Source organism: Melanotaenia boesemani, chromosome 15 (genome assembly GCF_017639745.1).
Source record: "Melanotaenia boesemani isolate fMelBoe1 chromosome 15, fMelBoe1.pri, whole genome shotgun sequence".
NCBI classification, from domain to species: Eukaryota; Metazoa; Chordata; class Actinopteri; order Atheriniformes; family Melanotaeniidae; genus Melanotaenia; species Melanotaenia boesemani.
The window spans coordinates 22,515,272-22,536,840 of record NC_055696.1 but is presented as its reverse complement, the minus strand read 5'-3'; the positions used below and the strand labels follow the sequence as shown (position 1 = coordinate 22,536,840).

The window sequence follows — 21,569 nt, the reverse complement described above, 5'->3', positions numbered from 1 at the left end:
CTGGCAGGGCAAGAGTCAACATTGGATTGACTTTTACTGGCTGAAAAAAAACTCAGAGAAAATATATAATAATATCAGATGTCAAATTAGCCTTTGTTTGGGGACACTAGAGTTAAAAAAAAAACTACTGAAGTTCAGTAGAACTGCTTCACGTTGTCTGGTATTAGTACTTTATCTTGTTTAGTGAGATATTATTTGATTATTTGTAAAACTGAACAGCCACATGGTTACAATTGACTTCACCTGCAAATTGCTGAAAAAATAATATTAACCTTAGCCTAACCCATAGCCACTGTTAAAATCAATAAGAAACGAAAATTTGTCAACATCAGAGGTTTAATTTTAAACTGATTCACATCAAAGAACCACTAAGATCAATCCAAATATTAATTAGGCAGCAATGCATATCAGTTGTGAGAAGTATGTATGAAAGAGCAAGTTGTGTTGTTTATGTTTACTTGGTTCTATAAGCTAAGAAAAAAATAAATAAATAAAAAAAATCACTGAAATCCAAAGGTGTGGGTTGCAACATTTATGCCCTGACTGGGATGGCCAAAAATCTGTGGTGGACAAAGCAGAGAATGAATGAATGTCCCTTAACACAGTGGTTCCCAATCTATTTTCCTAGGCGACCCTCTTCATGCAAATACTAAAAAGACATGGACCCCTGCCCTAGTCTGTGCTTAAACCATCCCTGGTTTTATGCTTTAAAAAGTGAGATTTTCACCATAAATAATGTATTCTGGCTAAGTCCTGTCCTTTGAAAAGCCAAAGTTAAATTAACAACATATAGGCTTACTTTTCTTTCTTAGAATAAGGATAATGTGTGGATATATTACAATGGCTCTAATGTTCAAAGCCTTGGGGACCCCCTGTGCTCTCTGAGGGACCCCAGGTTGGGAACCACTAGCATAGCATATTGATGAAATCATTATTTTTCTTTCTTTTTTGGGGGTATTATTTCTGTAAAGACTTTAGTGCCATGCAATGACAACATATGTGTTTATTAACATGTTTAATTACCCCTTTGATGGAAAGTGTCATTACTACATTTCCCTGTAATTAGCAAACAATTAACAAAAAAAGTCCACTTGAACTTTAAATCATAGTGTAGCGCTTCTGTTAAACGTAGCATAAATCACAAAGGCGTTGTACCCAAATAGTCTTAAATTTATTTAACACAAACAAAAAGGCAGTTTAGTTGAAAATAATAATAAAGTAAATAATAAATTGTTCAGCTTGTCCAGTCTTTATGAATTCAACTCAAATGTAACCCATCAATTATTCACTTTTTCTTAACTCTCAAAATGTGGGCCCACACAGTCATTCACACACCAGCGGATGATTAGCAAAACTAAAACGAGTTGCAGGCCTGTTTGACGCTGGGGAATGTGGGAGCCAAAAACTGTAGAGGCCCCTTTACTCAAAATCCAAAGAGGAAAAAAAAAAAAAAAAGTTGGAGTACTCACGCTCTTAGATGAGTCAATGTCAGCGTGTACTGTTTCACCTCGTGTCCGCGTGGAACGGAGGATCTGGCTGTGAAGAACTTGGTGATTTTCGACATCTGTGAAAACGTTGCTGTCTTTCTTCGTTGCCAGAGGAGCTACCAGGCTTTTCCGGGTCACCTCGAGCGCTATCTGGGCTGCTGCAGAATGTCCTCTGTGGCTAGCCGATCCAGTTAGCTTAGCCTGCTAATTAGAAAGACAACAAAGTCCTTCTTTGACATTTGTAACATACGATAGGTTTCTTTCAGAGCGGCAACTCATGACACAGTAATCCGTAGAACCTTACAACTTGTCATTTCCCTGTATTCATGTCCAATCGGCTCTCTTTTCCTCTTTTCTCCTCCTGCAGTGCCACAGTAGTCCAAGACAAACGTGCTGGTCCCGCACCTCTCTCCTTTTTTTTTTTTTTTTTTTTTTTGTTCTTTTTGCCTCCAACTCCCGCACGCCAATTAGAAACAGTCATACTGACACAACAGTTCAGCTGTAAATTAAGCAGTACTGATTACACTCCAATAAAAAAAGAAAAAGGTTTTTACATTGTATAGAATAACATGTTATAACTTAAAACAGTTTTTAACTGTCACCCATCTTAAACAGGACAGAATAGTAGAACATATACATTATATAATTCCTTTCTTCAAGAAAAGAAACAAAAATATATCATCAAAGATACCCAAAAGATAAGAAAAGAAAGACCCAAATTTCACAGGGGTTACAATAGTTTTGTATAGGTGGCCTTTTTCTAACTTCCTTTATCTGCATTTACTAAGTAAATACAACCTGCAGTCCAGTACCACAGGGTATCTACTTAAAATGTTCCAGATTACCAACACACATCCAGGTAGCAGTGATTGACAGATTTGACAGATTCTTTGAGAAAATAACAATTTTTATATAATATTACCAATTATATTACAAGGAAAACTTAACTAAACTAAGGTAATGATAATAGTATCTTTAAAAAAATAATTAAATTTCAAAAATTTGTTTAATCAGATGTATAGAAAAAATATATATATTTTCATATAATTGAAAACATCAGCCATTAACAAGCATACATCAGTCAGTCTCTATGTAAATTATGACCAACAAAATCCTGCAATATTTATGGGAATGAGCTTGAACTCAATTCAGGTTTTGTCAGCTGTATTTATAAGTATGTCTCAAACAACTGAAGTTGGCCAACGTGCTGTACAAGTTAAAAACAACAACAAAACAACACAAAAGCCTGAATATTAGCAACTCCAAAACTAAAAAAAGTTAAACTTCACAATAAAGTGGGTTTTAAATGAGTATAGAAAATGTCCACTGTTGGATCCTGGTCTGATGTTGGTCCTGATGTGGAGGGGAAGATAGTTGCAGAGGCAACCAGATGCATCTGATCAGCAGAATTTAGGCTTCAGAAATGAGTGGGCACAGTTAAAAGGTTGGAAAGATAAGAAGATGCTAACACACTTAAAGACTTAAAAACAAACAATATAATGTTAAAATACAGACTGGGAACCAGTGCAGAGAAGCTAAACTTGGTTAGATATGATCATGTCCCTGTTAAGAGTCAGCTGTTACAGAAGTCTACTATTGTTGAGATGAAGGATGAATCACTTTTTCAAAGTAAGAAAATGAGAGGAATAGTTTGACCTCAGAAAGGATTGTCAACCTAAAAAAAACAACTGGTTTCTGATGACTGCATTTATCTGTCAATCAAATAAAAATACATCTCCAAAAATCACAGCAAAGGTTTTTATATATTTTCTATCCCACTGTTCCAGAGGTCCAAGGTGGAGATACAAATAAAATGTCTTCTCTGCAGTGGAATTAGACATATGATTTTAAGAATGGAAAAGCTTCAGTAGAGAAAAATACTTAAAATGACCATGCTTCGCTTTAGGGGGGCATCTGGAGCAATGCTGTCAGCCAGGTAAAGCCATCGGGGTACAAATTGTTTCACAGGAAAAACAAAAACATAAAAGAGATGGCTTGACCTTAGGAAACACACAAAGGAGACAGCTTCATCTAATATAGCATTGGTCAAAGAGCGAGATGGGGATCCTGTTGAGAAAATGGCCCTAAGTCCTTTAGAGAAAACCATCCAACAGCCACTCAGAGAGTCTCATGTCCTGTATCCATACAGAACACCATAGGTGACACATGAGTGCCTGGCCACAATCAGCAGATAGTTATCTGATCTGTTGGAGCTCATATAAGACTTTGACCACATTCATTTCACTGTTGCAAGAGAAATGAGTGAGGGCAAAAATTGAAAAAAAAAAAAAAAATGTGAAGAGTAGGGAGAAGAAAGTAAGTATACAGTAAGGGATGGTTGATTTGTTTTAGAAAAGAGGCAGTCTGGATTTCGTGCAAAACACTCACCAGAAACTGCCCTTCCATTCTCCTCTCCCACCGGAAATCACTAAGCATCACTGGTAGAGCATTCACATGGTTTAAATCATAAATCGCCAACAGTTTGTGCACATTAACAACTGTTTATCATCCATAGCCCATAGGTTCTGTGCTTGGTCCTGTATTCTTCATACTTGCTTCCCCTGAAACATCATCCGTCACCATGGTCTCCAATTTCATTTTTATGCTGATGACATTGAACTATTCATATTGATCAAATTCATAACCCCTTTAATTCCTTCCTCTTTGACCAGCTGTCAAACTGAAATCAAATCCTGGAGACAAGCCAACTACCTCAAACTGAACTGTGATGAAAGTGACATGATTATGACATGATTTTTCACCTTAAGAACACTACTCGCCTACGTCCATATCTTCCCTTTTCTGCAGTTGAAACCCTCATCCATGCTTTTGTCACACCCAGACTTGACTACTGCAATAGCATCCTGTACGGCTCATTAAACAAAGTTTTGAACAAGCATCAGTACATTCAGAAGTCCCCTGTCCCCTGTTCACTGGCTTCCCATTCCACAACAAATTCAATTCAAAATCCTCCTCTATGCATTCAAAGCCCTCAATAAACTGGCTACCTCTTATGTGGCTGACCTCCTTTATAACCATTTACTGGCCCATGATCTCTGCTCTTCTGACACCAGCCTTCTTTTTATGGGGTATGCAGCAGCAGGGACTTACTCCCCAAAGACATCCATGTATGCTCTGACCTAAAATTGTTTAAAAAACTGGCCAAATTAAATCTTTACAGAGGTGCTTTTAATGATTTAAAGAAATTAAATAGATTTATATAAGGTATCTTTACCATTTTAAATTTTTTTGATTGATTTTTTGCATTTTTATTATGTTTTCTTGCTATGTAGTGTCTAAGAGTTATGAAAAGTGCTCTATAAATTAACTATTGTTATTATTATCATTATTATTATTTGATCTTTAAAATATAAGATACAAAATATCAGATATTCAGGAGTGAATAATAACTGGATTATTGTTTTATTTATTTGCAATGTTTGGATCTACTGTGCGCACTTTCAGAGGAATCCAAGTTTGTTTGCATTTGCATCAGATTTGGTTGATATATATTATAATTTTTCTGAAATGATTATCCCACGTTCTGCAGCACATCTTCCACATGTTTGTTCAAACCTAATAATTCGTCTTATTCAATGTCCAAAAGGCTTCCTGTCAGGAACACTTTGCTTTCTAAGTCTCCAAGTGCTCCTGTTAATGTTTAATGTGGTTTAAGTTGGGTCATACAGTACAGTCTGTGACGGTCAGCACTCTCTGGTTCTCCATCATCTTCGATTGGTCTTTGCACAGCCTTGCTGTCAGTTTTTAGCTAATCATCTTGCTGCAGTACTCATCCAAAATGCAACAAAAAGTTAGTTTGTTGTCTGTTTTCTGGCTTCTGTATGCCTGACTCAGTTAGTGAATCAAAGGTATCTGTATATGTGAGTATTGACTTTATGTGCCAGATGACTGAAAAACTTGGGTCTACAGTAGTAGCGGTTTAAAAGTTCCCATCCAAGCTGAAAGCCAGCCGAATACCTGCCGGCTTCCAGCCCAGTTCCATTCCAGTTCCAGCCAGCTGCCTTCCAACTTCCAGCCGCCAGAGAGGCCCCCTCCTTCTCCTGGGAGTGTCGATGTTTTAATCAAACTCCACCCATTCCTTGTAATATAGGGTAGACCCAGAAGATGGCGCTTCTCTCACAGACTTCTCATCGCCCGTAGTCTGTCAGATTTTATCTGAATTTACACTGACCGGCAGAGGCGCCACTCAAAGCACCTCTGATGGCCAGTCACAATTCATAAAAATGCATAAAACTTAATACATAATCATTTTTTGACGTGGAATGTGAAATTGTAACATGCTTGTGCGCTGCCAATTGTTTTATTCAGAAATGAATGCTAGTAGGTTAATAAAACCTTTCAAATACTGGATCACAGCCCCTAGCTCTATTCTCAATAGGATGTATTTATCATACTGATTAATCTTTTAATATTAGCATTATTAACATAGACAAATCAGATTTGGATCAAGCAACACAGAATCTGTTTGAGGTAGCTAGGAAGGGTTATTTTATTCTCATATTATTTATTTCACCTCCATAAGAAGACAGGGCGACAGATAAAAGCCCCACGCAGGATCGGAGATAATTTCTTCCACTTCAATGTGTCTAATCGCGGGGGGACATCCAACACTCGCTGTGCTGCGACTTCCTGCTCGCCGGGAATCCCGATTACGTCACCCTTCCAGGTGGGCTATTCCCCGACACGCTCTGATTACCATTCCAAAAGGTACTGTATGCAGCCCCCAACTTGAACATGCGCCTTCTTCAACATTCGCACTTGCTCCAGAAAATTACCATCTCTTAGGCTCCTCCACCACCACTTTGACTGTGGATTGATACGTAAATGAGCCGCAATGAGGCAGCTGAACAAGTGACCCAGTTTTGTGATTGTTGCACATTGGGTAAGAGTGGTCAAACGAGTCCAGTTTGTGTTGTCATGCTACCAGAAATTCAGTAGGCTAGTCGGTCCTAATGCAGTGAATTTCCATGTTAATGTTGCCAAATTCAATAGCATAGCAAGAGATGAAAAAAGAAACAACGATATTTCTTCAACATGTTAACCAAAATATTTACCTCTTAAAGCATAAACCAAGTATTTACAACAAGCAGTGTGCTTTTTAACGTTAACGTGTGCCATAGCCTACTGCACCGCTGTTCCTCCTTCCAAGTCTTCTTTTTTATTATATTGTTGTTTTATCATCTGAATATACTACAACAACACAGAGAAAATATATGAAAGTTTATTTTACGCTGGTATTTGCGCAGCAGAGTTTTCTGCCGCCGGATTTGTAGTCCAGGAACGGAGAACACAGCTGCTGCCAGGAAAGGTGGATTACATTTTGTTAAAGCACAGCAATCTCCGAGTAGCCTATTATAAATACCCTCTCAGTGGCAAAATAAAACACACTGGTCTGGTTTAGTCTTCACTCTGAAATGGTTCAGTCAGAGGAATATAAAGCTGTTTTAAAAATGTTGAGCAAGCTTAAAATAAACATTCATAGGCTATCTATGTGTTTTAGATTAACACAATGATAAAACAACAATAGGCTATAATAATGGAAAAGAAGCGGTGCAGCATGGCAATGATGCGTTAATGGCTCGGGTCGCGGGTTAAACATCAGTCTGGTTCGGATTTAAATGGAATAAATACATTGGTGACGAGTCGGGTTCGGGAGTCATTCTAACGGGTTAGAGCAGGTATGCGTAGCAAAACAGAACCGTGCAGGACTCTGCTCTAAGCAGTTCGGACTTGGTTGACCTGGAACCATTTGACAATAAAATCTGGAGCCATCCTGCAACGCGCTCGCTTAGGCGTCCAGTTAAACCGTGTTTATTCAACCAGTCCCTACTTCATTGCATTCATTCTTTCCTCATAGCCTACGTGCACATTTTTTTCAAGATTGTTTATGTCAGTTTTGTTTTGGAAAATGAAAAAGGAGTCTTTGCGCAGAACTTATAACATTATTCTAATCTTGCCACTTGCCTATTTTATTATTGTGTATTTTTGTAATAACATGTAAATTCACTATAGGAACCAACTAGTCTACTGAATTTTGTGTGACAACACTAACAGAACTGTTTTGACAATGCAACAATTACAAAACTGCGGCTCATTTACTTATCAATCCATAGTCAAAGTGGTGGTGGAGGAGCCTTGGAGATGGTAATTTTATGGAGCAAGTGCAAATGTTGAGGAATTTAGCCTTTGTTCAAGTTGTGGGCTGCATATATGCAGCCCACAACTTGGTATACCTTTCAGAATGATAATAAACAGAACAAGACACACCAAACCAGGAGCTAAGACCACGAAGTTCAGCATCATGCTTATCTATCTTTGGCGTTTTTACACCAACATTTTTATACACTGGATAATGATAATAATTATCGATTAAAGTCACGGATAAAACTGCTGTTAAAACACACCCATCTCTTACAAAATCTAAAATGTAAAACAAAAAAAACAACAAACAAAAAATCTGGATCACTGTAGAAATATCTTTATTCATTGCTGATCATCTGGCCATTGAAGCGTTTTTATTTGGAATTGGGAACAAATATTTTCCACCCTGTTATATTCTGTTCCACTCTGTTATGTTCCATTCCACCCTGTTAGTAAGGTGTTTTTTAATTTTATTTTTTTTTACTAAAAACATTGAGGACTGTGAACCTTGTTGCACCATATTAGGAAGTGAGGAACATTAAATTGATTTTGCTTTTCTGTTCCCAGGTCAAAAGGAATGTAATTATCTCTCATTTGAAATACTTGATTATGCTTTCCTTCTTGCCTTTGTGGAAACAGAAACGTGATAATCTCTCACTTGAAAGCAAGCTGGGCGTACAATAGTGTGATGACGATGAAAACTCACATGACCAATGCTCAATAAAGGGTACATGAAAATGTGAGAAATGGTCAAAAGCACAAATACCGTTTGTGGTGAGTGAAACTATACAGCACAGTCCACAAGGCTCTTTTCAAGCACACTCCTCCCCCCAAGGAGTATGCTTGAACAGCTAAGGGCAGGTAATGGCTGTGTTTACAAATGTAAAGGTGCTAATTGTTGGCCATTGAATTGTTAATTTCAAACCGGGCAGCCTTTTGGTTGTACTCTGGGCATGGTAGAGGGATAAGAAATCTCTGGGTTTTCTAGTGTTAAACACTGGAAGCGTCGCCAGCGGTCTTTTGATGACCGCCAGTCACGCTACCATGCTTATAGTGTATTAAAAACTAAACGGCTGAACCTGGTATTTTAGGACTTTTATTATATAGTTGTTGTCTATAGTTTTACCTGCTTACTTGTTTGGAAAAGTAAACACATCAATATTTACGAGCAGTTTAGCACGTCTAAACTTCCACAGAGCCGCTCAGGGAGACTCTTTCTCAGCCAAACTGTCGTATATCACGGCTATGGAGTTGTAATAAATGGCCGCCCTACTCTGCTTCTGATTGGCTGTAAGATCACAAACCCTGTGTGATGATAGGCTGCTGGTTCCTGTCATTCCTACCAGCCTTTGCGCATGTGCCTGCTTCAGACAGCGGGCAGGCAGCTGTCCCACCGCTGAGACACAGTTGTATGACGTTTTATCACGTTTTATCACTAGATCGCTATGAATAAAATCCAGGGACACTTCATTTCACAGTATAAACCATTTATTTACTTATCTACTTAGGATAATAGCACTTTGAGGCCTAATTCAGAATATAGGTTGGGCTGGGTCCGGACTTTTGTGATCCCTGCTTTACACATTATCAGTATTATGTTATTTTTACCTGCCGATATTACGTTATGATTTTGTCAATATTCAGTTATGCAGCAGCTGTATCAACCCCCACTGTGAATAACTTACGTTGCAGTCAAATGACCGCTGGCAGCGCTCCTCGGGATGTTTAGAAAGCTCGCTGCTAGTGACATTCACCACTTAGCCGACTTGAGGAGGTTGTGCTTTGCCTCATAACACCATTAGCTACACATGTCGGCTTTTTTGATACATTTATTTGACGCCATTTTCAAATCAAATCATTTTTTAAATGTTGGCAAAAATGCAACAAATGAGCGACACAGCTCATTATAAACTGTTTAGAGAGCAGCAAGATCAAATCACTGCTCCTCCCCGTGGACAAAAGAGGGATTGCAGCTGTTTTTTTTACTTGGGCTGCTTAGGGGCAGAGCCTCGCTGACGACGTCATTGCGGGGGATTACATTACCCCCACAGACCTGTGAAGGATCGGCCAAGGATCAGTCAAGGACCAGTCAAGGACCAGTCAAGAACCAGTCAAGGACCCATCATGGAAACAGGGGAACTTTTAAACCGCTACTACTGTAGCTGCATATTTTTCTTAAAATAATTCCTAACAAATATTAGAGGTAGCAGGAAAAACAATGATTCTTCTAATCTTCCTAATATGATTGCCTTATTGTTCGCTACTGAGTTCTACGGGATCAGAACTACAAATCTGTTCATTTTATGAGTTGCTTATATTAATTCTTCCAACATTTTAAACAGATTTAACCTTACTTGTAACTTTCTTCATCTGAGGATCAATAAATGATTCTCAGGGAAAGACAAAGGATTTTGATGGGCTTTGAACAGTTCTGCTTTCCTGATACACACCCCCACAATCTGTGCACTGAGCTCCACAAGATCTTCTTGGAACGTCTTACTGGTTAAATTGATTGGTCGGTCGGAGGAGCTTTTTATGTGCTTTGATCTGTAATCTTTAACATAACCTGCCCTGGAGTGGTTTAGGTTTGTAGCAGAAATGAAACCCAGGGTTAAACATGAATTTACCTCATTAACCCTCAGTGTGGCTTTCAAATACCGGGTTCATTGGGTAGTAGCATGTGTACAGAATGTGGTGCTACTTCTTGGTTTTGGATGGCTATGTATTGTTAAATTTATGTTTTTTATTATATAATCTATTTAAGTCTTTATTCTTATGTCCTATATATATTATAGTATAGGTCATTGTATAGAAATAATCCAACCAATAAAGTTATGGTTGGAAATGCATGTGGCTCATCTGTCTTTTCAGGACCATGGACAGCAGTGCTAGCCTTTGTTTATGGGTTTCGTAATGCATTGAGGGTGTTTACATTACATGCACACTAAAGATCTGATCATTATCTGATTTCTGGAGGTAGATAATTCATGTGCTCATGTAAACAGTAAAATCCGATATCCTTTTGTTGTGAGAAATCGTGTTTACACACTTAGATTTCTCCCCAATACTGTGATCAGTACTGTGATATTTTCATGCATGTAAATCTGTATATCTGATTTATTTCATGTGTTTAAATCTGTGCATGTGCAAAAGAATCCTTTAACGGAGGACGTTAAAATAAAAAGTCACAAAGGAGGTTAAAAAATAAAACTTTTAAAAAACTTTTTAAACTTTTAAACTGAAGCTACGTAGCCACAACCAAAGCAGAACAAAAAGGAAAAACAAACTATGATGTCGTGCATCAGCGGGAGTCAAACGAAGAGTCATTTCTGGAATGAGGAGGAGACAACTTGCATGTAGAGTTGATTTTTGGGTCACAGGGGACCCTCCAACCAGCGACCGTCACCTATTTATTAGCCTCTTGTATTCTTATGAAAACGACAATAACATGTTAATACTATTATCTTTAAAGGCATTGTTGGTAGAAGATTGAATTATTTAATTGCAACTTTTAAATATTGATTGACTACTTTTACTTCTTCTACTGACTTCTACTTCATTATTTACTATTTTCATTTAATTAAACAGGGGCAATATGATTAAATGTAGTTCCAATACAGAAGATTAAACTGTTTACTGAAACTTGCATCATGACTCTGTAGGATTACATTTACAGCTAATACAGCACATAAATAAAAAAAAAAAAAATCAAAAACAAAATATTAACACCACTTGCACACAATTAATTTTATCCAGTAGAACAAATCAGAGTTCTGGCCCATGAATTTTGTAATTTAACATTCTTAGCTTTAGATTCCAGTATAGCAGGCACACATAAGTAAAAAATAAACCTTTATATTTACAGAAAATGAGAGAATTCACAGGAGATAGTAATACGTACAGGGTGGATAAAGTGCATAATCGTGCAAGGATGGAGGTCTGTGTGTGTGTCTGAGAAGGTGTGAGTCTTCTGTGTGTGTGGCTGTGGAGGATTTGGTGCATGCGTGCGAGTACTGTAGTTGTGGGGGTGTAGGTGTTGAACTACAGGGGGGCTATTGCTTTCACAGCTCTGGGGAAGAAGCTCTGTTCATATTAACTTTACAGTTAATATGAACTAGACAGCTTTAATCTGATATGACCCAAATAATCTGTTATTTTCATCGTCACCTATGTAGTCATCAGGAGGGCAGCCTGAGCTACTCTGAGCCAAAGTAGTTTAGGTATTATCAGCACTAGTTATCACTGTCCTGATCTTTTACTTATTCTTCCTGTTTTTCTCTTTCTTTTGTCATCCATCAAGCACGGTTTTTACGAAGAGGTTGTGGAAAAACTCTTACTCCAAGACCAGGGGCGGATGCTTGTTGTAGGCGAAGTAACCACCTCTTGAAATATAAACGAAGTAAAGCTTTAGCACGCATTAGCATTAGCATTAGCATTTAGTCTGCTTTGCAGAATTATTAGCTTGCACATCTGGACATCTAACGGAAATAGAGTTGGTGCCCCCATATTCAACAAAAACCGGATGTTTTCAAATTAACAGGAAGTGACATCACCACACACCTAAATCCTCCAAAATAAATCTGATACGGGACTGGTAATGCAAACATGGATTTTTTTTTTAATATTATATTTCAGAAGTGCATGTAAAGGAATCAGATCAGATTATTACAATTATCAGATTTCTCCCAGATATCTGATTTTGATTATTATGGTTATGGGTTAATTGATACATTGATACATCAATTCAGTGATTAAAGATCCAGTAGCATCTATCTAAACTGAAAATATCAATCAATTATTGATGAAGTAATAATCTGCAATATGTGTCTTTAAAAAAAAAAACAAACAAAAAAAAACAACCAAATTGTCTTATTATAAAGTTATGAGGAAATGTGGACAACCAGAAGTGTGGTGCATCAGTATGCTAAAGTCAAACTGTACTAAGTTGGTTATTATAACTAATTATAACTGTCAAAATGGGGATTTTCAGTGTGGTATTTTACACCACGCCCTGGTTACTTTAATACCATTAAGCTTTTCAGTGTCCTTGGAAACAGGTTCTGGGGCAAGGTTACTTAAACATAAAAAGTTCATTTGCAGAAACAGATTGCTGAAGCTCTAAAAATTAAGTAAAATTTACTTTTTTTTATTATATGACAGTGATGACAACGAATGGGCTTTACATGAATATCAGTGTATAGTGTATAGCACACAAGGAAGAAAAGGCTTGCCTAAAAAATACACTTTGAGAATGAATGAATTTCATTTGGAATGATGCATTGGCCATTTTGGCACACTTTGGCCATCTGTTCTAAACGTCTTTTACATTATTTGTACAAGTTGTGGTTTATGAAGCTTGCTGTCTCCTAGTTTCCTGTCCCACTGCTTACACAGCATATAAACTGACTATATCACTCAATAAATTTCTTGTTGCTGTCACAGATCTGGTAATGCAGCATGCCTCCAATGAAAGTGTGTCACTTCAGGTTGGAGGGAGATGTGCTTCAGACAGCCGTCTTCAAGCTGTTCTGCATAGCTCTGCTGAAACTCTCAGTTATTTACCAACAGTGTCTGGTGGGTTTATGCATCTTGGTTTGTTCGGACATGTCTGGCTGTAATTTCTCACTAATAAACATGCAAACTGTGCTTACTTATACAGCATGTTGGTGCTCATTATTAGCACAGTCAGTTGGATATAAAAATGTAAAATCTTTTAAAACTGATCCAAAATTTTGTCCATTTAGATTTGAAGAAAATCTTTGCAGTCACTGACCATTCAGTGTGCTGTCTATATCAAGATTTCTCCTCAGCACCCTCAAGCCCTGACTCCCAGCATCTCAATGCCACACAGGAAAAATAAAGAATTAAAAAACAATCTTTATTTTAGATTTTTTTATTCCTTCCACTGTAAAATACTGGCATGTCTTTCCTCCCCCTAAGTGTTTATCTTTGTTTTCCTTCCAGAGTAGTGGCTTAGAAAGTTCTTAAGTTTAATCTCCCACAGACTCCAAATAAAAAAGAATGAATCTGACCGTTGTTTTGGAGATGACTTGTTCAGTTCTATTTGCTTGAATTTGTTTATTTGCCAAGAAATAGGACAAAATTTTTGAGATTTTTACAAGAACATGTGTTTATAAATCTCCAAATATATCAGACTCTCAACTTTGCTGTTTTTTTTTTTTTTTTTTTCTTTCGGGTTTCTCCGCTACCACAAAATGCTATAAAACAGTTTAGACTGTAAAGCAAAAGCTGTCTCTATGTGGACCAGTGTTATTGCAATTTTCAAACATTTTGATTAAATCATGTTGAATGTTTGGAACCTTTAATGCACAACACTGGATTAAATTAACTTAAACAGTGATCCAATGGATTTTATGTAAAAACAATAACTATGATCATGACTGCTATAAAATGATGCTATTTTATTGAATCTGTTATTTCAGTATCAATGCACATAAGTAACCCCTGTTGATGTATAGCCCAGTATTGCCTCCTCTACAAGCACCCTTTATGTAGCTTTAGGTGTATTAAAACTTTCCATTCCTTACAATCTCACAAAATGGAGCAAAACTTTGTGATGTGCACCTCTGCCAGTCATCATACGCAGCTGACTGCTTGCACTAGCCGGAGCGGGAAGGGATGAGGGGAATGTTTCGCTGCCATGACCGGGAGGATTTCTGTGCTTACTGTCTTGGATGCTGTACACTTTGGAACGGGAAACCGGCCAAGTAGGGTCATTAAATTAAATCTGACTTAAAAACCCATAAGTCTGAGCAAGTGTAATGTAATCTTACCTTTGTAAACCCTAATTTACACACCAGCTGTTTAGCACAAGATGAGTAGCTGGATCCCAACACACAGCCACCCTCAATGGTACTAATAGCTGAACTAGATTAGTCTGTTTTGTGTGTTAAAAAGACTTATGAGATGCTTTATCCCTTTTGGACAATAATTATAAGAATCAATGTTTTTTTTTTTGTTTTTTTTTTTAAACAAACGTTTTAGATAACTTAATAATTTTTTGACAAAAGTGAAATAGTAATTAAATAAACAACTTACTTTTGGCATTACTTAGCCAAAACAAGTGCAAGAGATGGCTCAGGCAGGTTTATTTCCAAACATTTTTAATAAAAGTAATTACAGTGACTGATAATTTTACACTACCAACCAGTACAGCAGGCTTTTCAAGGGTTGAGTTGGTGGGAGCTGGGTATGTTGAAGCAAAGTACATGGCTGGGAAGATTTTCTTCCACTGCTTGAACATGATGACTAAAACGTCTGGTATCCTTGAAGTTTAGCAGCTCATTCATAAACATCAACACCCCTGTCAGCCCAACACAACTGCATCTTGGTATTTCAGTTCCGATACTGCCCCCATTCTTGGTATTTTCTACAAATTCATTGTATTTAAATAAACAACGACAGAAAACATAACACGGTTTCTATCTGACATTATGATACAATATGATTTTAATACATGAAGATATCAATTATGTACCAGTCCACAGTGCCAGGATGGCATTACAGCAACAGGAATACAAGCGTGCATAATTAATTCCAGGTTACACTGAGTGGTTACACAAATTCACTTGAACATGTGTATGGTCTGATGGAAATTAATTCTGTCATTTAATCTGCTGCTGCCGATTCTCCAGCGGAATGAGAGAAAATGATGTGTACATACAGAGCAGCACAAAGGCCTGCCTGCAATGCCCTCACTCTGCCAGGCTTCCTCTCATCAATCTTCCTGTGGAAATGCTCGTCGGGCGAGCCAGCTGGGCCTGTTTTGAGGCTGTGATGCTTGACAGCTTAAATAGAACAGCAGGCATGATGTCCACTCAGTGACAGAATAAACAACGTTTTCAGGCCCGCCAGTAAGCCAGAAGCAGACGTATCTCAGCCCCACCTGTGCAACTGCAGAAAAAAAAGCCCATGTGCCAGGCGTGGTATTAACTTGTAGTCCAAGGATGAATGGGTCTTTGATTGACCAGAGGGTAAGTTCTCAGAAACGGGGCAGAGACGGCATGATGACGGTTCACCGCCTTGCCAGATTTTTTGCAGTTTCTCTCTCATTCTTTTCTTGAAGCGGTTTTGCTTCAAATATTTTGACAGCTTGCAGGCTTCTGCAGCTAAGAGCTGGTCTGTTCCTCCTCATATGAATTACAGGGGTCAACAACTCATCAGCAGGCTAATGATTTCTCTTTCTGTAAAGTGCAGGAAGAGTTTTTTTTTTTATTTTATTTATTTATTTTATTTTTTACAGTGGTTAATTTTTTATTTTTGTTTCCGGGAGTGCACCACACAAGGACACATGTAATGTAAAGCAATTTAAAAAAAATATATATATATTTTCCTTTTGTTCTTTCCTAATGCAAAGGGAAATTGGGATAAAATAAAGGCAAGTGACACGTCTCCTGCCAGATGCTCAACAGACGGAGTCTCACACATGGTAAAGTCAGCAGCAGCCACTAATCCAAACCTTAACTGAGCCCAGAGGAGGAGGCGCTCCCACACTCCCCAAGCAGCTCTGAATAGACTTTGCAGGAAAGCAAACAGCAAATATTTTTTTTTAACTCCATTTTAAAATTAGTTACGTATTCTTTTATCCAGCCACCACTGTACATTGCAGCCATTTATGTTTATGTTTTCCACGCTATCTGTTTCTATCACCCTCATCTGTACAGGTGTTTGCTTTTGTCATGAGAGAGAAAACATGATGACAGATAACAAGGATCTGGGGAACAGGGAAAAGGCTGAGCGTCAGGTGCGCTATTTCCTTTGACATTGTTATTGCCCAATGATAAGCTATTACTCAGGGCAGTGGGGGCGTTTGACTCTAGGCAGAATCCAGGCCGTCTTAAATTTCTAGCCTCCAAAATTGCCCATGAGGGGAAAGACGAAAGGACTGCTCCATCTCCTTTTATAGGCTGACTCGTCATCATGAGAATCCAGATCCCGCTGTGCAGAAGCTGCAGGATTAAATCCTTCTAAATATGGTATTTCAGTGTTTCACATGTTTAATCTACAGCAGGGGTGTCAAACGTATGGCCCCGGGGCCAAAACAGCTCGCAACCCGCATACCAGGGTCCAGTCTGGCCTGCGGGAAGAATTTGGTAAATGTGAAAATAACATAAAAGGCATTAACTGCAATTATCTAATTAAAGTAACTAAAATTCTTTGTCAAATAAGGTTGTATTTTTAATATTTGAATATAAAACATTAGCAAGGTATCCGTCAGTTCAGGTGGTCTGGTTTACTCCAGAGATGTGGAAATCCACACACATATCCATTTAAAATAACTTCTAAATCTTGAAAAGTTACTCTAATTATAATGTGAAATACTGTATGTTTTAGTTCCATTTTCCTGGCATTGAATGTTTTGTGGTTTAGTGGATCCATTGTGATCTGCAAATAGTAATGCATGTGTAAATATGTCTAAATATTAGGGCTGTCAGATTAAAATTTTAAATCGGATTAATCACAGTCTACAAATTAATCACAATTAATCACTACGACTATGCTTGAAATATTCTCATTTTTACTGTATTTTATCAATAGAAAGAGCAAGACAAAGCTTTTTTTTTATCTTTCTTTTTTTTTACATTAAATGATTACTTAAGTTTGAAGTACTTTAAGTAATAATCAGTCCAATATTACATAAAAGCAAGAACTTAATAAAATATATATCTCATTTGTGCCAACTTTTCCTGGTCAGTGCCCCTGCCTAACCCCCCCCCCCCCCCCCCCCCCCCCCCCGCATATCTGAATTTGAAATCCTTTCTACCACCTGTCATCTACTGTGTTAGAGAAGGCCCTGCTCTGGTTTCTATCTGAGAACCTCTTCATAATTTCTCTCACCACATTCATGGCCCATAAATGATCCGACCTGTGTCTCTAACATCTGCACCAACTATTTAGAGAAAGCGTCTCCTTGTTTTCTTTTTCTGTTTTACTCTCACTAGATATCTGAGCCTGGTTTACCTTCATAGATGTGTGCATGGCTGTCTGATAACTACATTTTACAGCTGTTTCACTAGCAAACTTCATAGGAAATTAATACAAACAATATGTAACTGAAATAGACTGTTATCTATATTTTTCATTCTTTAGCTTCATGTGATAGTAACATGGGTCTGATTAACAAGCGACTGATACATTTATCTTACTTTTGCTATTGTGTCTGAAAACAATACTTTTGGGTAAATATGTGCCAGTGTGAACCACAAACCACTAGTTTCCTCCTTCAAAAACATACAAAATGGTGTGATTTTCCACCTTCAAGATAAACGTCTTGTTTCTATGGTGTCAGGTATTTCATGTCTCTCAGACCCTCTCCCTGACGGGCTTGTGCCCGTGCTGCTGGTTATGATGTTGATGTTTCATCATAAAATGACCGGATGCACTTTTATTTTTTATCTACTGACTTCCTGCCTGAACAATCCGCTTTGCTCTAGATTAACGTGGTAACAGTTGTGTATTTTAGCGCCACGGTGCTTCAGAAACGCAGCACGTCTGGTGGAAGCATTGACTAGAGTTGCTGCGATCAGCCTCGAAACAGAAAAACAGCGCTCCACATTCGTTGGAACATAGGGGTTAGACACCTCACTGTCATAAATGACAAATGCTGCACATGCATTAAATGCATTAAAAATTTGAACACAATTAGTTAAATTAGATACCTTCATTAATGCAGTATTTTTGAAAGCCTTAGTAAATATGTAAAATAAATAAAATAAGTAAATAAATTGAAATATTAAAATAAATATGAGAGATTAATAATGGTAAATGTATATAAAATGTTTTATAAATATTAAAAATCTAAATAAAAAATAGCCAATTGAATATATTTCTCTTAAAAATATCAAATAAGATTAAACTGAAATAAACTGAAATAAATTAAACATGTAAATAAATCAAATATTTAAAGATGCAAATGAAACAGAATATTGCAGAAAATAATTGTTTCTAAACAAATTTTAGATTATTTATAATGCATTTCCTAAAATGATAGTGGATATGTAAATGTCTTAATAATATCCTTGTACGTTTTAGCACTAAAACAAAGGAATAAAAACTTTTGGAGTTTTCATTAATTATAGGTTATTATGATGTTGTTTTTACTCGTCAGAGCAGTTTGAACTAAATTTAGTTCATTTGTGGCCTCTGAACTAAATAAGTTGGACACCTTTGATATTGCTAACAATTAGAGTACTTTAGCTCTGCTTTAAAAGAAATTCTTATCAAAAGGCGACATGGTTGCTTTTTTACTATAGATGGCTGTTTTTTATTCCAATAGGAAATCATTTCATTCTTTCTCTCACTCTCTCTGTGGTGCTGGAGAGCATTGAAAATAGAGATGACATGTTGACAGGCACTCAAGAAAAAAAAAACACCTTTTAGGAATACATTTTACATTGTGAATACCTTTTCACTGCATTTTTTCCAGACAGCAACCCTGAACATTTCAGCCTGAGTTGATGGCCCTGGAGCTTTGACTTGTCAGGATCAAACGCACCCAACATCTTGGTTATATAAACAAGAAATGGAACAAAAGGGAAGCTGGGACTTCTCAGTTAACTACACCTTGTTTTATTTCCAGTGCTGCACAAAACCTACATGAAGAAAACCAAAACATTAGATTTCAATAAAATGTCAAAATTAGGTTCAAATCAAAATCTTACAGTTGCTAAAATCTAATTATTTGGAAATAACCAGTAAATAAAATATACCTTATACCACACTGTGTATTCATGAAGCATCTTTATTTCTAATTCAGAATAGCCACAGTCTGACATTGGATTGCATCATGCCTAAAAGGTCAACTTTTAGCATCAGCACGCTGAGTGTTTCACATCCGTTTGACATGTCAACTGCTTTACTCACCGCTGCTGCCCTTTAGAGGCCTGACGCAGAGATCTGGCTGCAGAGAACATGCACAGACAAAACCTGACAGGTCCTCTGCTCCAAGTGGTGAGTGAATGTGATGCAGAAACGACGGACCAGCTGGCCATGAGCATGCATGGAACAAATGACTGCTTTTGCTCCAATTAATAAAACTTGTTTTTCATTTTACTTTTAACTATGATCAGGGTATGATCTTTCAATGATAAAATAGTGAAAAGCAAAGGAGGGAACTGGGACTAGGCATTAAGGCCCATTTATGCTTGATGCAGAAGACAGATAAACAGATGGACAGACATATTCTTCCATGTCCTGCGTCATTTACAAGCTTAATTGGTGTATTTAAAGAAGCCTTGCGGATCTATTGCTGGACGCAGCAAACGGAGCAATACCACGGGAAACCGTGGGGTCAGTGTTGAGCAGTATAGCAGCTAACATGCGAACAGCGAAAGAAACAAACCAGAGAAGAAGAAGAAGAAGAAAAAGAAAACAGCTATAGAGATGGCGAGAGCTTTGGAAGAAAGGCTGTGTCAGTGTGTTGGGTGGTTGCAAACAACGTCATAGTGGTGCTTTCCCTGCACCATCGGCGTCCGACACTAATGTCAGGACAGCTGACTTTATAACCATCGCAATTTAAAAGATGCATTGAAGTACTGTATGAAAGGCAGCCCTTGAAATGGATGTACCTATTATGTACGTAAGGAGCATCAATGGGCCTTTAGTCTTTAACGTATATTTGCAAAGCACACAATCAACCACAGAAACCTGTTTTTCGATGTTTGTGTCATTGCTCTCAGATTAATAACAAAGGTGTGACGATAGTAAAAAATTTAATTAAAAAATAAAAAAGAGAGCAATAAAAAAAGAAAACCTAACATTTAATTATGACTTTTACTGTTTTACTGTTGGTATATAAACAACCTTAGAAGTGTGACTTTCCCTGATTCAGATGTGCCAAAGAGACTAGAGGGTCAAATGGGGAAATGCTAGAAGATTATTGTGCAAGATGAAGACGCTCAGCTTCCCCCCACTGGTCCTCAGATGTCTTGTTCAGTGCAGCATGAAGCTTGTCTCATGTTCCACAATTACTTATACCTGATGATTTGATAATGATGCCTGGAAACAAAAGTGCATTTGGCTTAGATGCATTGTAGGTAAAATCTGGGCTGCATTTCCCCACAGCAATAAGATTAGAGGCTTCAAGGACTGCTTTTTTATTTTATTAAATAATTTGTCTTATATCTACAAATCTATCCAACTGCCTTCCATTTCTTTTATAGTTTGATGCACAATTTCCTCATCAAAAGACATTTAAATGCATTTAGAAATCTTAACATTTCCTGTCCCATGTGAAGAGTTATGCAAATCAGACAAGGAAAGATGGAAAACCACTGTAGCAGAAAAGTGTTTAGTCTCTTCAGTAATGGCCAAACACAACAAAGTTTGTGAAATATTTTAAATATGTCACAAATTCACCATTTCTGGCAACTTCCTGAACATGTTTACAGACTAGCATCATGTCCCCGTGTATCTGACAAAACGGATCAAGATCAGTAATTTGCTGCTGCAGATGGGACCACTTTAGATTTCTTCAAAACACACATTTTTCATCTGTTAGCAGCAGAATGCAAAAACAATGCAAAAGCTGCATGTGATTGTTTTGCTTTTCACAAGCCTAAAAAAAGGAGCCAACAATTTGCTTAAATTTGCTCTTGTGAATTGGATGGATGCGAAAGGAGTGATTGTGAAAACTAAAAAGTGAATACTTACACACATCCTGGCAGATACAACTTTAATGGCATAAAACCCTCAAACAGTCTTTTGACTTTGTAACACTGTGCGATCTACATGATCAAATGCATGCTGTTGTATCTGAAGTTTATTTAACGGCATCTTTAATTTACCTCTGGCTTCAGAGTGGAGCCTCGCCTTGTTAGCGGGAGAGGACTTCTGTCAGATATCACATGGTTTTCTTTCATTTTCTTAAGCTTGCTATTTTTAATGATGTCTGTAATGGTT

At 37.5% G+C, this 21,569-nt stretch overlaps 1 protein-coding gene across 2 annotated transcripts in view; it reads left to right on the top strand.

Moving 5' to 3' along the window:
* The window catches only part of opcml (opioid binding protein/cell adhesion molecule-like), a 411,108-nt gene that overhangs the window by 225,982 nt on the left and 163,557 nt on the right, over positions 1–21,569 (top strand). The gene's annotated exons all lie outside the window — the stretch shown is intronic.